The 18,046-nt window shown below is 44.7% G+C and overlaps 31 non-coding genes across 31 annotated transcripts; all 31 read right to left on the reverse strand.

Moving 5' to 3' along the window:
- Window positions 1–458: 458 nt before the first annotated feature.
- Window positions 459–531, reverse strand: trnav-cac (transfer RNA valine (anticodon CAC)). The gene has a single exon. It is a non-coding gene; the product is annotated as a tRNA-Val (tRNA).
- A 492-nt stretch (window positions 532–1,023) lies between these two features.
- trnav-cac (transfer RNA valine (anticodon CAC)) lies at window positions 1,024–1,096 on the reverse strand. Its single transcript has one exon. It is a non-coding gene; the product is annotated as a tRNA-Val (tRNA).
- A 247-nt stretch (window positions 1,097–1,343) lies between these two features.
- trnav-aac (transfer RNA valine (anticodon AAC)) lies at window positions 1,344–1,416 on the reverse strand. The gene has a single exon. It is a non-coding gene; the product is annotated as a tRNA-Val (tRNA).
- Window positions 1,417–1,939: 523 nt separating this feature from the next.
- Window positions 1,940–2,012, reverse strand: trnav-cac (transfer RNA valine (anticodon CAC)). The gene has a single exon. It is a non-coding gene; the product is annotated as a tRNA-Val (tRNA).
- Window positions 2,013–2,773: 761 nt separating this feature from the next.
- Window positions 2,774–2,846, reverse strand: trnav-cac (transfer RNA valine (anticodon CAC)). Its single transcript has one exon. It is a non-coding gene; the product is annotated as a tRNA-Val (tRNA).
- A 492-nt stretch (window positions 2,847–3,338) lies between these two features.
- trnav-cac (transfer RNA valine (anticodon CAC)) lies at window positions 3,339–3,411 on the reverse strand. Its single transcript has one exon. It is a non-coding gene; the product is annotated as a tRNA-Val (tRNA).
- Window positions 3,412–3,658: 247 nt separating this feature from the next.
- Window positions 3,659–3,731, reverse strand: trnav-aac (transfer RNA valine (anticodon AAC)). The gene has a single exon. It is a non-coding gene; the product is annotated as a tRNA-Val (tRNA).
- Window positions 3,732–4,254: 523 nt separating this feature from the next.
- trnav-cac (transfer RNA valine (anticodon CAC)) lies at window positions 4,255–4,327 on the reverse strand. Its single transcript has one exon. It is a non-coding gene; the product is annotated as a tRNA-Val (tRNA).
- Window positions 4,328–5,136: 809 nt separating this feature from the next.
- trnav-cac (transfer RNA valine (anticodon CAC)) lies at window positions 5,137–5,209 on the reverse strand. The gene has a single exon. It is a non-coding gene; the product is annotated as a tRNA-Val (tRNA).
- A 502-nt stretch (window positions 5,210–5,711) lies between these two features.
- trnav-cac (transfer RNA valine (anticodon CAC)) lies at window positions 5,712–5,784 on the reverse strand. Its single transcript has one exon. It is a non-coding gene; the product is annotated as a tRNA-Val (tRNA).
- A 502-nt stretch (window positions 5,785–6,286) lies between these two features.
- On the reverse strand, window positions 6,287–6,359 carry trnav-cac (transfer RNA valine (anticodon CAC)). Its single transcript has one exon. It is a non-coding gene; the product is annotated as a tRNA-Val (tRNA).
- Window positions 6,360–6,606: 247 nt separating this feature from the next.
- On the reverse strand, window positions 6,607–6,679 carry trnav-aac (transfer RNA valine (anticodon AAC)). Its single transcript has one exon. It is a non-coding gene; the product is annotated as a tRNA-Val (tRNA).
- A 502-nt stretch (window positions 6,680–7,181) lies between these two features.
- On the reverse strand, window positions 7,182–7,254 carry trnav-cac (transfer RNA valine (anticodon CAC)). Its single transcript has one exon. It is a non-coding gene; the product is annotated as a tRNA-Val (tRNA).
- Window positions 7,255–7,501: 247 nt separating this feature from the next.
- Window positions 7,502–7,574, reverse strand: trnav-aac (transfer RNA valine (anticodon AAC)). The gene has a single exon. It is a non-coding gene; the product is annotated as a tRNA-Val (tRNA).
- A 502-nt stretch (window positions 7,575–8,076) lies between these two features.
- trnav-cac (transfer RNA valine (anticodon CAC)) lies at window positions 8,077–8,149 on the reverse strand. The gene has a single exon. It is a non-coding gene; the product is annotated as a tRNA-Val (tRNA).
- A 502-nt stretch (window positions 8,150–8,651) lies between these two features.
- On the reverse strand, window positions 8,652–8,724 carry trnav-cac (transfer RNA valine (anticodon CAC)). The gene has a single exon. It is a non-coding gene; the product is annotated as a tRNA-Val (tRNA).
- Window positions 8,725–8,971: 247 nt separating this feature from the next.
- On the reverse strand, window positions 8,972–9,044 carry trnav-cac (transfer RNA valine (anticodon CAC)). Its single transcript has one exon. It is a non-coding gene; the product is annotated as a tRNA-Val (tRNA).
- Window positions 9,045–9,546: 502 nt separating this feature from the next.
- trnav-cac (transfer RNA valine (anticodon CAC)) lies at window positions 9,547–9,619 on the reverse strand. Its single transcript has one exon. It is a non-coding gene; the product is annotated as a tRNA-Val (tRNA).
- A 502-nt stretch (window positions 9,620–10,121) lies between these two features.
- Window positions 10,122–10,194, reverse strand: trnav-cac (transfer RNA valine (anticodon CAC)). Its single transcript has one exon. It is a non-coding gene; the product is annotated as a tRNA-Val (tRNA).
- Window positions 10,195–10,441: 247 nt separating this feature from the next.
- On the reverse strand, window positions 10,442–10,514 carry trnav-cac (transfer RNA valine (anticodon CAC)). The gene has a single exon. It is a non-coding gene; the product is annotated as a tRNA-Val (tRNA).
- Window positions 10,515–10,761: 247 nt separating this feature from the next.
- Window positions 10,762–10,834, reverse strand: trnav-aac (transfer RNA valine (anticodon AAC)). The gene has a single exon. It is a non-coding gene; the product is annotated as a tRNA-Val (tRNA).
- A 502-nt stretch (window positions 10,835–11,336) lies between these two features.
- trnav-cac (transfer RNA valine (anticodon CAC)) lies at window positions 11,337–11,409 on the reverse strand. The gene has a single exon. It is a non-coding gene; the product is annotated as a tRNA-Val (tRNA).
- Window positions 11,410–11,932: 523 nt separating this feature from the next.
- trnav-cac (transfer RNA valine (anticodon CAC)) lies at window positions 11,933–12,005 on the reverse strand. The gene has a single exon. It is a non-coding gene; the product is annotated as a tRNA-Val (tRNA).
- A 502-nt stretch (window positions 12,006–12,507) lies between these two features.
- trnav-cac (transfer RNA valine (anticodon CAC)) lies at window positions 12,508–12,580 on the reverse strand. The gene has a single exon. It is a non-coding gene; the product is annotated as a tRNA-Val (tRNA).
- A 502-nt stretch (window positions 12,581–13,082) lies between these two features.
- On the reverse strand, window positions 13,083–13,155 carry trnav-cac (transfer RNA valine (anticodon CAC)). Its single transcript has one exon. It is a non-coding gene; the product is annotated as a tRNA-Val (tRNA).
- Window positions 13,156–13,402: 247 nt separating this feature from the next.
- On the reverse strand, window positions 13,403–13,475 carry trnav-aac (transfer RNA valine (anticodon AAC)). The gene has a single exon. It is a non-coding gene; the product is annotated as a tRNA-Val (tRNA).
- Window positions 13,476–13,977: 502 nt separating this feature from the next.
- On the reverse strand, window positions 13,978–14,050 carry trnav-cac (transfer RNA valine (anticodon CAC)). The gene has a single exon. It is a non-coding gene; the product is annotated as a tRNA-Val (tRNA).
- Window positions 14,051–14,828: 778 nt separating this feature from the next.
- Window positions 14,829–14,901, reverse strand: trnav-cac (transfer RNA valine (anticodon CAC)). Its single transcript has one exon. It is a non-coding gene; the product is annotated as a tRNA-Val (tRNA).
- Window positions 14,902–15,869: 968 nt separating this feature from the next.
- Window positions 15,870–15,942, reverse strand: trnav-aac (transfer RNA valine (anticodon AAC)). Its single transcript has one exon. It is a non-coding gene; the product is annotated as a tRNA-Val (tRNA).
- A 533-nt stretch (window positions 15,943–16,475) lies between these two features.
- On the reverse strand, window positions 16,476–16,548 carry trnav-aac (transfer RNA valine (anticodon AAC)). Its single transcript has one exon. It is a non-coding gene; the product is annotated as a tRNA-Val (tRNA).
- Window positions 16,549–17,357: 809 nt separating this feature from the next.
- On the reverse strand, window positions 17,358–17,430 carry trnav-cac (transfer RNA valine (anticodon CAC)). The gene has a single exon. It is a non-coding gene; the product is annotated as a tRNA-Val (tRNA).
- Between the last annotated feature and the right edge of the window lie 616 nt (window positions 17,431–18,046).

Here is an 18,046-nt window from a genome sequence, read left to right on the forward strand (position 1 = left end):
ACGTAGACTGGTGCCTAGGGACAGCTCATAGGAGGTAGGGCGGGATCCTTTTTGTACGATGCAGAACATTTGCCGTTTCTTTTACAGCATGTCAAGAATAGCAGATGAGGCTCCCCTCCTATCCATAGTTATGAATATGTTGATGTTGCCATCAGTACTCAATCTTTGGGAAAGTAGTGTTTCTACCAAAGTCCGTTTCACACCTCAGCATCTGAGAATCTCTTGGAAAAGGACCTTACAATAGAGATTATCTGCTGGAAATTCATTCCCACAGAGTTCCGGAGTGGTGCCTAGGGACAGCTCATAGGAGGTAGGGCGGGATTCTTTTACAGCATGTCAAGAATAGCAGATGAGGCTCCCCTCCTATCCATAGTTATGAATATGTTGATGTTGCCATCAGTAACGTGCAGTCATACAACTTCACACGAGAATGACATAAATAATAGTGGAACTAGCAATGTTTCCGCTCAGTTTTGAACTGAGGACCTTTCGCGTGTGAGGCGAACGTGATAACCACTACACTACGGAAACTGAAGCTGTGCATATCAAACAGATTTTGGGCGGCACGTAGACTGGTGCCTAGGGACAGCTCATAGGAGGTAGGGCGGGATGCTTTTTGTACGATGCAGAACATTTGCCATTTCTTTTACAGCATGTCAAGAATAGCAGATGAGGCTCCCCTCCTATCCATAGTTATGAATATGTTGATGTTGCCATCAGTACTCAATCTTTGGGAAAGTAGTGTTTCTACCAAAGTCCGATTCACACCTCAGCATCGGAGAATCTCTTGGAAAAGGACCTTACAATAGAGATTATCTGCTGGAAATTCATTCCCACAGACTTCCGGAGTGGTGCCTAGGGACAGCTCATAGGAGGTAGGGCGGGATGCTTTTGCAGCATGTCAAGAAGAGCAGATGAGGCTCCCCTCCTATCCATAGTTATGAATATGTTGATGTTGCCATCAGTAACGTGCAGTCATACAACTTCACACGAGAATGACATAAATAATAGTGGAACTAGCAATGTTTCCGCCCAGTTTTGAACTGAGGACCTTTCGCGTGTGATGCGAACGTGATAACCACTACACTACGGAAACTGAAGCTGTGCATATCAAACAGATTTTGGGCGGCACGTAGACTGGTGCCTAGGGACAGCTCATAGGAGGTAGGGCGGGATGCTTTTTGTACGATGCAGAACATTTGCCGTTTCTTTTACAGCATGTCAAGAATAGCAGATGAGGCTCCCCTCTTATCCTTAGTTATGAATATGTTGATATTGCCATAAGTAACGTGCAGTCATAAATCTTCACACAAGAATGAAATAAAGAGATTCGGAGCTAGTAATGTTTCCGCCCAGTTTTGAACTGAGGACCTTTCGCGTGTTAGGCGAACGTGATAACCACTACACTACGGAAACTGAAGCTGTGCATATCAACCAGATTTTGGGCGGCACGTAGACTGGTGCCTAGGGACAGCTCATAGGAGGTAGGGCGGGATCCTTTTTGTACGATGCAGAACATTTGCCGTTTCTTTTACAGCATGTCAAGAATAGCAGATGAGGCTCCCCTCCTATCCATAGTTATGAATATGTTGATGTTGCCATCAGTACTCAATCTTTGGGAAAGTAGTGTTTCTACCAAAGTCCGTTTCACACCTCAGCATCTGAGAATCTCTTGGAAAAGGACCTTACAATAGAGATTATCTGCTGGAAATTCATTCCCACAGAGTTCCGGAGTGGTGCCTAGGGACAGCTCATAGGAGGTAGGGCGGGATTCTTTTTGTACGATGCAGAACATTTGCCGTTTCTTTTACAGCATGTCAAGAATAGCAGATGAGGCTCCCCTCCTATTCATAGTTATGAATATGTTGATGTTGCCATCAGTAACGTGCAGTCATACAACTTCACACGAGAATGACATAAATAATAGTGGAGCTAGCAATGTTTCCGCCCAGTTTTGAACTGAGGACCTTTCGCGTGTGAGGCGAACGTGATAACCACTACACTACGGAAACTGAAGCTGTGCATATCAAACAGATTTTGGGCGGCACGTAGACTGGTGCCTAGGGACAGCTCATAGGAGGTAGGGCGGGATGCTTTTTGTACGATGCAGAACATTTGCCGTTTCTTTTACAGCATGTCAAGAATAGCAGATGAGGCTCCCCTCCTATCCATAGTTATGAATATGTTGATGTTGCCATCAGTACCTATTCTTTGGGAAAGTAGTGTTTCTACCAAAGTCCGTTTCATTCCTCAGCATCGGAGAATCTCTTGGAAAGGTAGGGCGGGATGCTTTTTGTACGATGCAGAACATTTGCCGTTTCTTTTACAGCATGTCAAGAATAGCAGATGATCCTTTTTGTACGATGCAGAACATTTGCCGTTTCTTTTACAGCATGTCAAGAATAGCAGATGAGGCTCCCCTCCTATCCATAGTTATGAATATGTTGATGTTGCCATCAGTACCTATTCTTTGGGAAAGTAGTGTTTCTACCAAAGTCCGTTTCATTCCTCAGCATCGGAGAATCTCTTGGAAATCTGCGAAAAAGGACCTTACAATAGAGATTATCAACTGGAAATTCATTCCCACAGACTTCCGGAGTGGTGCCTAGGGACAGCTCATAGGAGGTAGGGCGGGAAGCTTTTACAGCATGTCAAGAAGAGCAGATGAGGCTCCCCTCCTATCCATAGTTATGAATATGTTGATGTTGCCATCAGTAACGTGCAGTCATACAACTTCACACGAGAATGACATAAATAATAGTGGAACTAGCAATGTTTCCGCCCAGTTTTGAACTGAGGACCTTTCGCGTGTGAGGCGAACGTGATAACCACTACACTACGGAAACTGAAGCTGTGCATATCAAACAGATTTTGGGCGGCACGTAGACTGGTGCCTAGGGACAGCTCATAGGAGGTAGGGCGGGATGCTTTTTGTACGATGCAGAACATTTGCCATTTCTTTTACAGCATGTCAAGAATAGCAGATGAGGCTCCCCTCCTATCCATAGTTATGAATATGTTGATGTTGCCATCAGTACTCAATCTTTGGGAAAGTAGTGTTTCTACCAAAGTCCGATTCACACCTCAGCATCGGAGAATCTCTTGGAAAAGGACCTTACAATAGAGATTATCTGCTGGAAATTCATTCACACAGACTTCCGGAGCGGTGCCTAGGGACAGCTCATAGGAGGTAGGGCGGGATGCTTTTGCAGCATGTCAAGAAGAGCAGATGAGGCTCCCCTCCTATCCATAGTTATGAATATGTTGATGTTGCCATCAGTAACGTGCAGTCATACAACTTCACACGAGAATGACATAAATAATAGTGGAACTAGCAATGTTTCCGCCCAGTTTTGAACTGAGGACCTTTCGCGTGTGAGGCGAACGTGATAACCACTACACTACGGAAACTGAAGCTGTGCATATCAAACAGATTTTGGGCGGCACGTAGACTGGTGCCTAGGGACAGCTCATAGGAGGTAGGGCGGGATGCTTTTTGTACGATGCAGAACATTTGCCGTTTCTTTTACAGCATGTCAAGAATAGCAGATGAGGCTCCCCTCTTATCCTTAGTTATGAATATGTTGATATTGCCATAAGTAACGTGCAGTCATAAATCTTCACACAAGAATGAAATAAAGAGATTCGGAGCTAGTAATGTTTCCGCCCAGTTTTGAACTGAGGACCTTTCGCGTGTTAGGCGAACGTGATAACCACTACACTACGGAAACTGAAGCTGTGCATATCAAACAGATTTTGGGCGGCACGTAGACTGGTGCCTAGGGACAGCTCATAGGAGGTAGGGCGGGATCCTTTTTGTACGATGCAGAACATTTGCCGTTTCTTTTACAGCATGTCAAGAATAGCAGATGAGGCTCCCCTCCTATCCATAGTTATGAATATGTTGATGTTGCCATCAGTACTCAATCTTTGGGAAAGTAGTGTTTCTACCAAAGTCCGTTTCACACCTCAGCATCTGAGAATCTCTTGGAAAAGGACCTTACAATAGAGATTATCTGCTGGAAATTCATTCCCACAGAGTTCCGGAGTGGTGCCTAGGGACAGCTCATAGGAGGTAGGGCGGGATTCTTTTTGTACGATGCAGAACATTTGCCGTTTCTTTTACAGCATGTCAAGAATAGCAGATGAGGCTCCCCTCCTATTCATAGTTATGAATATGTTGATGTTGCCATCAGTAACGTGCAGTCATACAACTTCACACAAGAATGACATAAATAATAGTGGAGCTAGCAATGTTTCCGCCCAGTTTTGAACTGAGGACCTTTCGCGTGTGAGGCGAACGTGATAACCACTACACTACGAAAACTGAAGCTGTGCATATCAAACAGATTTTGGGCGGCACGTAGACTGGTGCCTAGGGACAGCTCATAGGAGGTAGGGCGGGATGCTTTTTGTACGATGCAGAACATTTGCCGTTTCTTTTACAGCATGTCAAGAATAGCAGATGAGGCTCCCCTCCTATTCATAGTTATGAATATGTTGATGTTACCATCAGTACTCATTCTTTGGGAAAGTAGTGTTTCTACCAAAGTCCGTTTCACACCTCAGCATCGGAGAATCTCTTGGAAATCTGCGAAAAAGGACCTTACAATAGAGATTATCTGCTGGAAATTCATTCCCACAGAGTTCCGGAGTGGTGCCTAGGGACAGCTCATAAGAGGTAGGGCGGGATCCTTTTTGTACGATGCAGAACATTTGCCGTTTCTTTTACAGCATGTCAAGAATAGCAGATGAGGCTCCCCTCTTATCCTTAGTTATGAATATGTTGATATTGCCATCAGTACTCAATCTTTGGGAAAGTAGTGTTTCTACCAAAGTCCGTTTCACACCTCAGCATCTGAGAATCTCTTGGAAAAGGACCTTACAATAGAGATTATCTGCTGGAAATTCATTCCCACAGAGTTCCGGAGTGGTGCCTAGGGACAGCTCATAGGAGGTAGGGCGGGATTCTTTTTGTACGATGCAGAACATTTGCCGTTTCTTTTACAGCATGTCAAGAATAGCAGATGTGGCTCCCCTCCTATTCATAGTTATGAATATGTTGATGTTGCCATCAGTAACGTGCAGTCATACAACTTCACACGAGAATGACATAAATAATAGTGGAGCTAGCAATGTTTCCGCCCAGTTTTGAACTGAGGACCTTTCGCGTGTGAGGCGAACGTGATAACCACTACACTACGGAAACTGAAGCTGTGCCTATCAAACAGATTTTGGGCGGCACGTAGACTGGTGCCTAGGGACAGCTCATAGGAGGTAGGGCGGGATGCTTTTTGTACGATGCAGAACATTTGCCGTTTCTTTTACAGCATGTCAAGAATAGCAGATGAGGCTCCCCTCCTATCCATAGTTATGAATATGTTGATATTGCCATCAGTACTTATTCTTTGGGAAAGTAGTGTTTCTACCAAAGTCCGTTTCACACCTCAGCATCGGAGAATCTCTTGGAAATCTGCGAAAAAGGACCTTACAATAGAGATTATCAACTGGAAATTCATTCCCACAGAGTTCCGGAGTGGTGCCTAGGGACAGCTCATAGGAGGTAGGGCGGGAAGCTTTTACAGCATGTCAAGAAGAGCAGATGAGGCTCCCCTCCTATCCATAGTTATGAATATGTTGATGTTGCCATCAGTAACGTGCAGTCATACAACTTCACACGAGAATGACATAAATAATAGTGGAGCTAGCAATGTTTCCGCCCAGTTTTGAACTGAGGACCTTTCGCGTGTGAGGCGAACGTGATAACCACTACACTACGGAAACTGAAGCTGTGCATATCAAACAGATTTTGGGCGGCACGTAGACTGGTGCCTAGGGACAGCTCATAGGAGGTAGGGCGGGATCCTTTTTGTACGATGCAGAACATTTGCCGTTTCTTTTACAGCATGTCAAGAATAGCAGATGAGGCTCCCCTCCTATCCATAGTTATGAATATGTTGATGTTGCCATCAGTACCTATTCTTTGGGAAAGTAGTGTTTCTACCAAAGTCCGTTTCATTCCTCAGCATCGGAGAATCTCTTGGAAATCTGCGAAAAAGGACCTTACAATAGAGATTATCAACTGGAAATTCATTCCCACAGACTTCCGGAGTGGTGCCTAGGGACAGCCCATAGGAGGTAGGGCGGGAAGCTTTTACAGCATGTCAAGAAGAGCAGATGAGGCTCCCCTCCTATCCATAGTTATGAATATGTTGATGTTGCCATCAGTAACGTGCAGTCATACAACTTCACACGAGAATGACATAAATAATAGTGGAGCTAGCAATGTTTCCGCCCAGTTTTGAACTGAGGACCTTTCGCGTGTGAGGCGAACGTGATAACCACTACACTACGGAAACTGAAGCTGTGCATATCAAACAGATTTTGGGCGGCACGTAGACTGGTGCCTAGGGACAGCTCATAGGAGGTAGGGCGGGATCCTTTTTGTACGATGCAGAACATTTGCCGTTTCTTTTACAGCATGTCAAGAATAGCAGATGAGGCTCCCCTCTTATCCTTAGTTATGAATATGTTGATATTGCCATAAGTAACGTGCAGTCATAAATCTTCACACAAGAATGAAATAAAGAGATTCGGAGCTAGTAATGTTTCCGCCCAGTTTTGAACTGAGGACCTTTCGCGTGTTAGGCGAACGTGATAACCACTACACTACGGAAACTGAAGCTGTGCATATCAAACAGATTTTGGGCGGCACGTAGACTGGTGCCTAGGGACAGCTCATAGGAGGTAGGGCGGGATGCTTTTTGTACGATGCAGAACATTTGCCGTTTCTTTTACAGCATGTCAAGAATAGCAGATGAGGCTCCCCTCCTATCCATAGTTATGAATATGTTGATGTTGCCATCAGTACCTATTCTTTGGGAAAGTAGTGTTTCTACCAAAGTCCGTTTCATTCCTCAGCATCGGAGAATCTCTTGGAAATCTGCGAAAAAGGACCTTACAATAGAGATTATCTGCTGGAAATTCATTCCCACAGACTTCCGGAGTGGTGCCTAGGGACAGCTCATAGGATGTAGGGCGGGAAGCTTTTACAGCATGTCAAGAAGAGCAGATGAGGCTCCCCTCCTATCCATAGTTATGAATATGTTTATGTTGCCATCAGTAACGTGCAGTCATACAACTTCACACGAGAATGACATAAATAATAGTGGAGCTAGCAATGTTTCCGCCCAGTTTTGAACTGAGGACCTTTCGCGTGTGAGGCGAACGTGATAACCACTACACTACGGAAACTGAAGCTGTGCATATCAAACAGATTTTGGGCGGCACGTAGACTGGTGCCTAGGGACAGCTCATAGGAGGTAGGGCGGGATCCTTTTTTTACGATGCAGAACATTTGCCGTTTCTTTTACAGCATGTCAAGAATAGCAGATGAGGCTCCCCTCTTATCCTTAGTTATGAATATGTTGATATTGCCATAAGTAACGTGCAGTCATAAATCTTCACACAAGAATGAAATAAAGAGATTCGGAGCTAGTAATGTTTCCGCCCAGTTTTGAACTGAGGACCTTTCGCGTGTTAGGCGAACGTGATAACCACTACACTACGGAAACTGAAGCTGTGCATATCAAACAGATTTTGGGCGGCACGTAGACTGGTGCCTAGGGACAGCTCATAGGAGGTAGGGCGGGATGCTTTTTGTACGATGCAGAACATTTGCCGTTTCTTTTACAGCATGTCAAGAATAGCAGATGAGGCTCCCCTCCTATCCATAGTTATGAATATGTTGATGTTGCCATCAGTACTTATTCTTTGGGAAAGTAGTGTTTCTACCAAAGTCCGTTTCACACCTCAGCATCGGAGAATCTCTTGGAAATCTGCGAAAAAGGACCTTACAATAGAGATTATCAACTGGAAATTCATTCCCACAGAGTTCCGGAGTTGTGCCTAGGGAAAGCTCATAGGAGGTAGGGCGGGAAGCTTTTACAGCATGTCAAGAAGAGCAGATGAGGCTCCCCTCCTATCCATAGTTATGAATATGTTGATGTTGCCATCAGTAACGTGCAGTCATACAACTTCACACAAGAATGACATAAATAATAGTGGAGCTAGCAATGTTTCCGCCCAGTTTTGAACTGAGGACCTTTCGCGTGTGAGGCGAACGTGATAACCACTACACTACGGAAACTGAAGCTGTGCATATCAAACAGATTTTGGGCGGCACGTAGACTGGTGCCTAGGGACAGCTCATAGGAGGTAGGGCGGGATCCTTTTTGTACGATGCAGAACATTTGCCGTTTCTTTTACAGCATGTCAAGAATAGCAGATGAGGCTCCCCTCCTATCCATAGTTATGAATATGTTGATGTTGCCATCAGTACCTATTCTTTGGGAAAGTAGTGTTTCTACCAAAGTCCGTTTCATTCCTCAGCATCGGAGAATCTCTTGGAAATCTGCGAAAAAGGACCTTACAATAGAGATTATCAACTGGAAATTCATTCCCACAGACTTCCGGAGTGGTGCCTAGGGACAGCCCATAGGAGGTAGGGCGGGAAGCTTTTACAGCATGTCAAGAAGAGCAGATGAGGCTCCCCTCCTATCCATAGTTATGAATATGTTGATGTTGCCATCAGTAACGTGCAGTCATACAACTTCACACGAGAATGACATAAATAATAGTGGAGCTAGCAATGTTTCCGCCCAGTTTTGAACTGAGGACCTTTCGCGTGTGAGGCGAACGTGATAACCACTACACTACGGAAACTGAAGCTGTGCATATCAAACAGATTTTGGGCGGCACGTAGACTGGTGCCTAGGGACAGCTCATAGGAGGTAGGGCGGGATCCTTTTTGTACGATGCAGAACATTTGCCGTTTCTTTTACAGCATGTCAAGAATAGCAGATGAGGCTCCCCTCTTATCCTTAGTTATGAATATGTTGATATTGCCATAAGTAACGTGCAGTCATAAATCTTCACACAAGAATGAAATAAAGAGATTTGGAGCTAGTAATGTTTCCGCCCAGTTTTGAACTGAGGACCTTTCGCGTGTGAGGCGAACGTGATAACCACTACACTACGGAAACTGAAGATGTGCATATCAAACAGATTTTGGGCGGCATGTAGACTGGTGCCTAGGGACAGCTCATAGGAGGTAGGGCGGGATGCTTTTTGTACGATGCAGAACATTTGCCGTTTCTTTTACAGCATGTCAAGAATAGCAGATGAGGCTCCCCTCCTATCCATAGTTATGAATATGTTGATGTTGCCATCAGTACTTATTCTTTGGGAAAGTAGTGTTTCTACCAAAGTCCGTTTCACACCTCAGCATCGGAGAATCTCTTGGAAATCTGCGAAAAAGGACCTTACAATAGAGATTATCAACTGGAAATTCATTCCCACAGAGTTCCGGAGTGGTGCCTAGGGACAGCTCATAGGAGGTAGGGCGGGAAGCTTTTACAGCATGTCAAGAAGAGCAGATGAGGCTCCCCTCCTATCCATAGTTATGAATATGTTGATGTTGCCATCAGTAACGTGCAGTCATACAACTTCACACGAGAATGACATAAATAATAGTGGAGCTAGCAATGTTTCCGCCCAGTTTTGAACTGAGGACCTTTCGCGTGTGAGGCGAACGTGATAACCACTACACTACGGAAACTGAAGCCGTGCATATCAAACAGATTTTGGGCGGCACGTAGACTGGTGCCTAGGGACAGCTCATAGGAGGTAGGGCGGGATCCTTTTTGTACGATGCAGAACATTTGCCGTTTCTTTTACAGCATGTCAAGAATAGCAGATGAGGCTCCCCTCCTATCCATAGTTATGAATATGTTGATGTTGCCATCAGTACCTATTCTTTGGGAAAGTAGTGTTTCTACCAAAGTCCGTTTCATTCCTCAGCATCGGAGAATCTCTTGGAAATCTGCGAAAAAGGACCTTACAATAGAGATTATCAACTGGAAATTCATTCCCACAGACTTCCGGAGTGGTGCCTAGGGACAGCTCATAGGAGGTAGGGCGGGAAGCTTTTACAGCATGTCAAGAAGAGCAGATGAGGCTCCCCTCCTATCCATAGTTATGAATATGTTGATGTTGCCATCAGTAACGTGCAGTCATACAACTTCACACGAGAATGACATAAATAATAGTGGAGCTAGCAATGTTTCCGCCCAGTTTTGAACTGAGGACCTTTCGCGTGTGAGGCGAACGTGATAACCACTACACTACGGAAACTGAAGCTGTGCATATCAAACAGATTTTGGGCGGCACGTAGACTGGTGCCTAGGGACAGCTCATAGGAGGTAGGGCGGGATCCTTTTTGTACGATGCAGAACATTTGCCGTTTCTTTTACAGCATGTCAAGAATAGCAGATGAGGCTCCCCTCCTATCCTTAGTTATGAATATGTTGATGTTGCCATCAGTAACGTGCAGTCATACAACTTCACACGAGAATGACATAAATAATAGTGGAACTAGCAATGTTTCCGCCCAGTTTTGAACTGAGGACCTTTCGCGTGTGAGGCGAACGTGATAACCACTACACTACGGAAACTGAAGCTGTGCATATCAAACAGATTTTGGGCGGCACATAGACTGGTGCCTAGGGACAGCTCATAGGAGGTAGGGCGGGATGCTTTTTGTACGATGCAGAACATTTGCCGTTTCTTTTACAGCATGTCAAGAATAGCAGATGAGGCTCCCCTCTTATCCTTAGTTATGAATATGTTGATATTGCCATAAGTAACGTGCAGTCATAAATCTTCACACAAGAATGAAATAAAGAGATTCGGAGCTAGTAATGTTTCCGCCCAGTTTTGAACTGAGGACCTTTCGCGTGTTAGGCGAACGTGATAACCACTACACTACGGAAACTGAAGCTGTGCATATCAAACAGATTTTGGGCGGCACGTAGACTGGTGCCTAGGGACAGCTCATAGGAGGTAGGGCGGGATGCTTTTTGTACGATGCAGAACATTTGCCGTTTCTTTTACAGCATGTCAAGAATAGCAGATGAGGCTCCCCTCCTATCCATAGTTATGAATATGTTGATGTTGCCATCAGTACCTATTCTTTGGGAAAGTAGTGTTTCTACCAAAGTCCGTTTCATTCCTCAGCATCGGAGAATCTCTTGGAAATCTGCGAAAAAGGACCTTACAATAGAGATTATCTGCTGGAAATTCATTCCCACAGACTTCCGGAGTGGTGCCTAGGGACAGCTCATAGGATGTAGGGCGGGAAGCTTTTACAGCATGTCAAGAAGAGCAGATGAGGCTCCCCTCCTATCCATAGTTATGAATATGTTGATGTTGCCATCAGTAACGTGCAGTCATACAACTTCACACGAGAATGACATAAATAATAGTGGAGCTAGCAATGTTTCCGCCCAGTTTTGAACTGAGGACCTTTCGCGTGTGAGGCGAACGTGATAACCACTACACTACGGAAACTGAAGCTGTGCATATCAAACAGATTTTGGGCGGCACCTAGAGTGATGCCTAGTGACAGCTCATAGGAGGTAGGGCGGGATGCTTTTTGTACGATGCAGAACATTTGCCGTTTCTTTTACAGCATGTCAAGAATAGCAGATGAGGCTCCCCTCCTATCCATAGTTATGAATATGTTGATGTTGCCATCAGTACTCAATCTTTGGGAAAGTAGTGTTTCTACCAAAGTCCGTTTCACACCTCAGCATCTGAGAATCTCTTGGAAAAGGACCTTACAATAGAGATTATCTGTTGGAAATTCATTCCCACAGACTTCCGGAGTGGTGCCTAGGGACAGCTCATAGGAGGTAGGGCGGGATTCTTTTTGTACGATGCAGAACATTTGCCGTTTCTTTTACAGCATGTCAAGAATAGCAGATGAGGCTCCCCTCCTATTCATAGTTATGAATATGTTGATGTTGCCATCAGTAACGTGCAGTCATACAACTTCACACGAGAATGACATAAATAATAGTGGAGCTAGCAATGTTTCCGCCCAGTTTTGAACTGAGGACCTTTCGCGTGTGAGGCGAACGTGATAACCACTACACTACGGAAACTGAAGATGTGCATATCAAACAGATTTTGGGCGGCACGTAGACTGGTGCCTAGGGACAGCTCATAGGAGGTAGGGCGGGATGCTTTTTGTACGATGCAGAACATTTGCCGTTTCTTTTACAGCATGTCAAGAATAGCAGATGAGGCTCCCCTCCTATCCATAGTTATGAATATGTTGATGTTGCCATCAGTACTTATTCCTTGGGAAAGTAGTGTTTCTACCAAAGTCCGTTTCACACCTCAGCATCGGAGAATCTCTTGGAAATCTGCGAAAAAGGACCTTACAATAGAGATTATCAACTGGAAATTCATTCCCACAGAGTTCCGGAGTGGTGCCTAGGGACAGCTCATAGGAGGTAGGGCGGGAAGCTTTTACAGCATGTCAAGAAGAGCAGATGAGGCTCCCCTCCTATCCATAGTTATGAATATGTTGATGTTGCCATCAGTAACGTGCAGTCATACAACTTCACACGAGAATGACATAAATAATAGTGGAGCTAGCAATGTTTCCGCCCAGTTTTGAACTGAGGACCTTTCGCGTGTGAGGCGAACGTGATAACCACTACACTACGGAAACTGAAGCCGTGCATATCAAACAGATTTTGGGCGGCACGTAGACTGGTGCCTAGGGACAGCTCATAGGAGGTAGGGCGGGATCCTTTTTGTACGATGCAGAACATTTGCCGTTTCTTTTACAGCATGTCAAGAATAGCAGATGAGGCTCCCCTCCTATCCATAGTTATGAATATGTTGATGTTGCCATCAGTACCTATTCTTTGGGAAAGTAGTGTTTCTACCAAAGTCCGTTTCATTCCTCAGCATCGGAGAATCTCTTGGAAATCTGCGAAAAAGGACCTTACAATAGAGATTATCAACTGGAAATTCATTCCCACAGACTTCCGGAGTGGTGCCTAGGGACAGCTCATAGGAGGTAGGGCGGGAAGCTTTTACAGCATGTCAAGAAGAGCAGATGAGGCTCCCCTCCTATCCATAGTTATGAATATGTTGATGTTGCCATCAGTAACGTGCAGTCATACAACTTCACACGAGAATGACATAAATAATAGTGGAGCTAGCAATGTTTCCGCCCAGTTTTGAACTGAGGACCTTTCGCGTGTGAGGCGAACGTGATAACCACTACACTACGGAAACTGAAGCTGTGCATATCAAACAGATTTTGGGCGGCACGTAGACTGGTGCCTAGGGACAGCTCATAGGAGGTAGGGCGGGATCCTTTTTGTACGATGCAGAACATTTGCCGTTTCTTTTACAGCATGTCAAGAATAGCAGATGAGGCTCCCCTCTTATCCTTAGTTATGAATATGTTGATATTGCCATAAGTAACGTGCAGTCATAAATCTTCACACAAGAATGAAATAAAGAGATTCGGAGCTAGTAATGTTTCCGCCCAGTTTTGAACTGAGGACCTTTCGCGTGTTAGGCGAACGTGATAACCACTACACTACGGAAACTGAAGCTGTGCATATCAAACAGATTTTGGGCGGCACGTAGACTGGTGCCTAGGGACAGCTCATAGGAGGTAGGGCGGGATGCTTTTTGTACGATGCAGAACATTTGCCGTTTCTTTTACAGCATGTCAAGAATAGCAGATGAGGCTCCCCTCCTATCCATAGTTATGAATATGTTGATGTTGCCATCAGTACCTATTCTTTGGGAAAGTAGTGTTTCTACCAAAGTCCGTTTCATTCCTCAGCATCAGAGAATCTCTTGGAAATCTGCGAAAAAGGACCTTACAATAGAGATTATCTGCTGGAAATTCATTCCCACAGACTTCCGGTGTGGTGCCTAGGGACAGCTCATAGGATGTAGGGCGGGAAGCTTTTACAGCATGTCAAGAAGAGCAGATGAGGCTCCCCTCCTATCCATAGTTATGAATATGTTGATGTTGCCATCAGTAACGTGCAGTCATACAACTTCACACGAGAATGACATAAATAATAGTGGAGCTAGCAATGTTTCCGCCCAGTTTTGAACTGAGGACCTTTCGCGTGTGAGGCGAACGTGATAACCACTACACTACGGAAACTGAAGCTGTGCATATCAAACAGATTTTGGGCGGCACCTAGAGTGATGCCTAGTGACAGCTCATAGGAGGTAGGGCGGGATCCTTTTTGTACGATGCAGAACATTTGCCGTTTCTTTTACAGCATGTCAAGAATAGCAGATGAGGCTCCCCTCTTATCCTTAGTTATGAATATGTTGATATTGCCATCAGTACTCAATCTTTGGGAAAGTAGTGTTTCTACCAAAGTCCGTTTCACACCTCAGCATCTGAGAATCTCTTGGAAAAGGACCTTACAATAGAGATTATCTGCTGGAAATTCATTCCCACAGAGTTCCGGAGTGGTGCCTAGGGACAGCTCATAGGAGGTAGGGCGGGATTCTTTTTGTACGATGCAGAACATTTGCCGTTTCTTTTACAGCATGTCAAGAATAGCAGATGTGGCTCCCCTCCTATTCATAGTTATGAATATGTTGATGTTGCCATCAGTACCTATTCTTTGGGAAAGTAGTGTTTCTACCAAAGTCCGTTTCATTCCTCAGCATCAGAGAATCTCTTGGAAATCTGCGAAAAAGGACCTTACAATAGAGATTATCTGCTGGAAATTCATTCCCACAGACTTCCGGTGTGGTGCCTAGGGACAGCTCATAGGATGTAGGGCGGGAAGCTTTTACAGCATGTCAAGAAGAGCAGATGAGGCTCCCCTCCTATCCATAGTTATGAATATGTTGATGTTGCCATCAGTAACGTGCAGTCATACAACTTCACACGAGAATGACATAAATAATAGTGGAGCTAGCAATGTTTCCGCCCAGTTTTGAACTGAGGACCTTTCGCGTGTGAGGCGAACGTGATAACCACTACACTACGGAAACTGAAGCTGTGCATATCAAACAGATTTTGGGCGGCACCTAGAGTGATGCCTAGTGACAGCTCATAGGAGGTAGGGCGGGATCCTTTTTGTACGATGCAGAACATTTGCCGTTTCTTTTACAGCATGTCAAGAATAGCAGATGAGGCTCCCCTCCTATCCATAGTTATGAATATGTTGATGTTGCCATCAGTACTCAATCTTTGGGAAAGTAGTGTTTCTACCAAAGTCCGTTTCACACCTCAGCATCTGAGAATCTCTTGGAAAAGGACCTTACAATAGAGATTATCTGTTGGAAATTCATTCCCACAGACTTCCGGAGTGATGCCTAGTGACAGCTCATAGGAGGTAGGGCGGGATCCTTTTTGTACGATGCAGAACATTTGCCGTTTCCGCCCACCTCAGCATCTGAGAATCTCTTGGAAAAGGACCTTACAATAGAGATTATCTGTTGGAAATTCATTCTCACAGAGTTCCGGAGTGGTGCCTAGGGACAGCTCATAGGAGGTAGGGTGGGATGCTTTTTGTACGATGCAGAACATTTGCCGTTTCTTTTACAGCATGTCAAGAATAGCAGATGAGGCTCCCCTCCTATTCATAGTTATGAATATGTTGATGTTGCCATCAGTACTCATTCTTTGGGAAAGTAGTGTTTCTACCAAAGTCCGTTTCACACCTCAGCATCGGAGAATCTATTCGAAATCTGCGAAAAAGGACCTTACAATAGAGATTATCTGCTGGAAATTCATTCCCACAGAGTTCCGGAGTGGTGCCTAGGGACAGCTCATAGGAGGTAGGGCGGGATCCTTTTTGTACGATGCAGAACATTTGCCGTTTCTTTTACAGCATGTCAAGAATAGCAGATGAGGCTCCCCTCTTATCCTTAGTTATGAATATGTTGATATTGCCATCAGTAACGTGCAGTCATAAATCTTCACACAAGAATGAAATAAAGAGATTTGGAGCTAGTAATGTTTCCGCCCAGTTTTGAACTGAGGACCTTTCGCGTGTTAGGCGAACGTGATAACCACTACACTACGGAAACTGAAGCTGTGCATATCAGACAGATTTTGGGCGGCACGTAGACTGGTGCCTAGGGACAGCTCAAAGGAGGTAGGGCGGGATGCTTTTTGTACGATGCAGAACATTTGCCGTTTCTTTTACAGCATGTCAAGAATAGCAGATGAGGCTCCCCTCCTATCCATAGTTATGAATATGTTGATGTTGCCATCAGTACTCATTCTTTGGGAAAGTAGTGTTTCTACCAAAGTCCGTTTCACACCTCAGCATCGGAGAATCTCTTGGAAATCTGCGAAAAAGGACCTTACAATAGAGATTATCTGCTGGAAATTCATTCCCACAGAGTTCCGGAGTGGTGCCTAGGGACAGCTCATAGGAGGTAGGGCGGGATCCTTTTTGTACGATGCAGAACATTTGCCGTTTCTTTTACAGCATGTCAAGAATAGCAGATGCGGCTCCCCTCTTATCCTTAGTTATGAATATGTTGATATTGCCATCAGTAACGTGCAGTCATAAATCTTCACACAAGAATGAAATAAAGAGATTCGGAGCTAGTAATGTTTCCGCCCAGTTTTGAACTGAGGACCTTTCGCGTGTTAGGCGAACGTGATAACCACTACACTACGGAAACTGAAGCTGTGCATATCAAACAGATTTTGGGCGGCACGTAGACTGGTGCCTAGGGACAGCTCATAGGAGGTAGGGCGGGATGCTTTTTGTACGATGCAGAACATTTGCCGTTTCTTTTACAGCATGTCAAGAATAGCAGATGAGGCTCCCCTCCTATCCATAGTTATGAATATGTTGATGTTGCCATCAGTACCTATTCTTTGGGAAAGTAGTGTTTCTACCAAAGTCCGTTTCATTCCTCAGCATCTGAGAATCTCTTGGAAAAGGACCTTACAATAGAGATTATCTGTTGGAAATTCATTCTCACAGAGTTCCGGAGTGGTGCCTAGGGACAGCTCATAGGAGGTAGGGTGGGATGCTTTTTGTACGATGCAGAACATTTGCCGTTTCTTTTACAGCATGTCAAGAATAGCAGATGAGGCTCCCCTCCTATTCATAGTTATGAATATGTTGATGTTGCCATCAGTACTCATTCTTTGGGAAAGTAGTGTTTCTACCAAAGTCCGTTTCACACCTCAGCATCGGAGAATCTATTCGAAATCTGCGAAAAAGGACCTTACAATAGAGATTATCTGCTGGAAATTCATTCCCACAGAGTTCCGGAGTGGTGCCTAGGGACAGCTCATAGGAGGTAGGGCGGGATCCTTTTTGTACGATGCAGAACATTTGCCGTTTCTTTTACAGCATGTCAAGAATAGCAGATGAGGCTCCCCTCTTATCCTTAGTTATGAATATGTTGATATTGCCGTCAGTAACGTGCAGTCATAAATCTTCACACAAGAATGAAATAAAGAGATTCGGAGCTAGTAATGTTTCCGCCCAGTTTTGAACTGAGGACCTTTCGTGTGTGAGGCGAACGTGATAACCACTACACTACGGAAACTGAAGCTGTGCATATCAAACAGATTTTGGGGGGCACGTAGACTGGTGCCTAGGAACAGCTCATAGGAGGTAGGGCGGGATGCTTTTTGTACGATGCAGAACATTTGCCGTTTCTTTTACAGCATGTCAAGAATAGCAGATGAGGCTCCCCTCCTATCCATAGTTATGAATATGTTGATGTTGCCATCAGTACCTATTCTTTGGGAAAGTAGTGTTTCTACCAAAGTCCGTTTCATTCCTCAGCATCAGAGAATCTCTTGGAAATCTGCGAAAAAGGACCTTACAATAGAGATTATCTGCTGGAAATTCATTCTCACAGACTTCCGGAGTGGTGCCTATGGACAGCTCATAGGAGGTAGGGCGGGATGCTTTTGCAGCATGTCAAGAAGAGCAGATGCGGCTCCCCTCTTATCCTTAGTTATGAATATGTTGATGTTTCGAACAGAGGACATCAACATCATCAGAGGAAAGTAGTGTTTCTACCAAAGTCCGTTTCACACCTCAGCATCGGAGAATCTCTTGGAAAAGGACCTTACAATAGAGATTATCTGCTGGAAATTCATTCCCACAGAGTTCCGGAATGGTGCCTAGGGACAGCTCATAGAAGCTGTGACTGA

Source organism: Leuresthes tenuis, unplaced genomic scaffold (assembly GCF_036924035.1).
Source record: "Leuresthes tenuis unplaced genomic scaffold, fLeuTen1.0.hap1 SCAF_6, whole genome shotgun sequence".
Lineage (NCBI taxonomy): Eukaryota > Metazoa > Chordata > Actinopteri > Atheriniformes > Atherinopsidae > Leuresthes > Leuresthes tenuis.